The sequence below is a fragment of the Tachysurus vachellii genome, chromosome 10, assembly GCF_030014155.1.
Source record: "Tachysurus vachellii isolate PV-2020 chromosome 10, HZAU_Pvac_v1, whole genome shotgun sequence".
Taxonomy (NCBI): domain Eukaryota; kingdom Metazoa; phylum Chordata; class Actinopteri; order Siluriformes; family Bagridae; genus Tachysurus; species Tachysurus vachellii.
The window spans coordinates 1,525,001-1,527,500 of NC_083469.1; the positions used below are offsets into that span (position 1 = coordinate 1,525,001).

Sequence of the window (2,500 nt, forward strand, 5' to 3'; positions counted from 1 at the left end):
AGAGAATTGGAGGGTCTTAAAATGGAACTCCAAATGTGGGACTTTTTATATAAAATGGGAGGGGTTTAACAACTGGGAGGTATTTAACCAAAATAGGAAGGACCTAACTCTAAATGGGAGGGGCTTAATGCTAAATGCAAGAATTTGATCTAAATGAGAGAGTCTTAAAATGGGAGGGTTTTAACTCCAAATGTGAGGAATTATTATCTAAAATGGGAGGGGTTTATCTTAAATGGGAGGGGCTTAACACCAAATGCAAATCTTTAATTCAGATGGGCGGGTCTTAACTCAAAGTAGGAGGATTTAATTTCAACAGGAGGAAATTAACACCAAATACAAGGAATTTATATCCAAAAGGGTTTTAACTCCAGATAGTTCACTTCATGAGCATGTGCGATCAGAGAGAAGTTCTTCACAGCCAGTCCTCTTGGTGATGTTCCAGCACGCAGAACTTCCCTTCTCCTGCCTCCAGCATTGTGGGGTCAGAAATCAGCTCTATTATTTCATTATTAGCTTAGAAACCTATAACATTAGCATGGTTTACAGCCGTAAGGGAACAGGCCAGAGAGCAGACTACATCCTAGTGCCTTTATTGGAGATCATTGATCACAGACCTGATGGTAGAGAAGCTGACCAGCGTGTCCTCAGGGACAAAAATCCACCGCCAGCTTTACTCTTTTTTTTCATTTCCTCTTTCTTTCGATTCAGCCAACAAGTCGTCCAAACAGAATTAGCATGAAGACTCGCTATTAACTAGAAAAACACTGCTTCTGGTTGGTGGAGAGAGACAGAGAGGACATGTAGGACTCGCTGTCCTTCAGTTCTGTATGAGACTTTAATCAGATAAGAAATAAAGAAATCAAACACTACAGGAGGCAGTCGAAGGAAAATAACGGACTCGGGCATGGAGCAGAAGCGTCGTGCATCCTGTCGGGTTTCCGTAGCAGCAGATTTGTTATTATGGTCTGTAGGTTTATTTTTTTTATATAATCCTGTTGTTGTCGAACACAAAACTTCTTCAGATTACGGATTTCCTCAGTCGCCTTTGTCACAGTGTTGCTCTTGTCTCTGGTGTGTGTGTGTGTGTGTGTGTGTGTGTGTGTTTTCAGAGGTAATCACCTCCAGAAATGACCTTTCTCCTTTATAGCTCTTCTCTCTTGCAGTGTTCGTTTTTTTTTTCCCCACAGGAAGCAGAAAGACATTTCCATTTAAGGCCACGGGTCGTGTTACATTTCATCTCCGCTCTATCCTTCCTGATTGAAACACTGGATTCCTTCTATCCCTTCTTTATCCATCATGTCTTCCTTTCATGCCTCCATCATGTCTTAATTCTTTCTCATGTTCTCTCTTCATGCTTTATGGAATCATTTCTTTATCTGTTCATCGCCGACATCCTTCCTCCACATTTCGCCTTTCCTTTGTTCACTATTACATCTTCTCTCCATCCCTTCATCACGTCATCACTCCAACTCTAATCTTGTCTTCTTTAACCGCTTCCCTAACAAAGCATTATCGAGCACGTCTGTGGCTCAGGACGGAGGACAGAAGGATGGAAAGACTGAGGGATACATAGATGGATAGACAGAAAGACTGGCAGATGGAAGAATGAATGGGAAGACAGATGGACAGATGATGGGGTACAAATATGAGGGAGACAGACAGAACAGAACAGAACAAGAGACAGACACAAAGAGGAGTATAGACAGACAAATGGAGGAGAGACAGTAAAGAAATGACACAGAGATGGATAGATAGAGAGACTGGCAGAAAAAAATTAACATACATTAAAACATGGGGAGACAGACAGACGGAAAGACAGACAGACAGACAGACAGACAGACAGACAGACAGACAGACAGACAAAAAGACAGACAGAAAAACAGACAGACAGACAAAAAGACAGATGGAAGACCAGACAAAAAGAAAGGAAAGAGGTAAACAAATCAGCAGAAAGATTGAAAGATGGACAGAAAGAGGTTAAGACAGACAGACAAACAGATGTAAGGAATAACAGATGGACAGATTGAAAATGAAGAGACAAATAGAGCAGGACACAGATACAGATAAATAGTCAAACAGAAAAAAAGGGAGAAAAACACACAGACGGAAAGAAAGACAGACAGACAGACAGACAGCAGAAATAAAGATGGACAGAAAGAGAAAGATGAGCCTTTAGGCTTGCATTAGGTTTTATGGCATTTCTGTTTGTGTAGATAATATACAGGGACAGAGGGATCATACACACACACACACACACACACACACACACACACACATGGTGAGTAATCACAGCATGTGTCAGTCATCTAAATATGGGTGAGAAACACTGCTATGAGATCTCTCTCTCTCTCTCTCTGTCTCTGTCTCTCTCAATCTCTGTCTCAAATGATCTGAAATTACACTGCTCATATTTATCGTATTGATGAGATGTCATGCTCAGACACACGCACACACACACACACACACACAGACACACACACACACACACACACACACACAC

General features: G+C 41.4%; 1 protein-coding gene across 1 annotated transcript in view; it reads left to right on the plus strand.

Moving 5' to 3' along the window:
* The window catches only part of grid1a (glutamate receptor, ionotropic, delta 1a), a 197,012-nt gene that overhangs the window by 40,090 nt on the left and 154,422 nt on the right, over positions 1-2,500 (plus strand). The gene's annotated exons all lie outside the window — the stretch shown is intronic.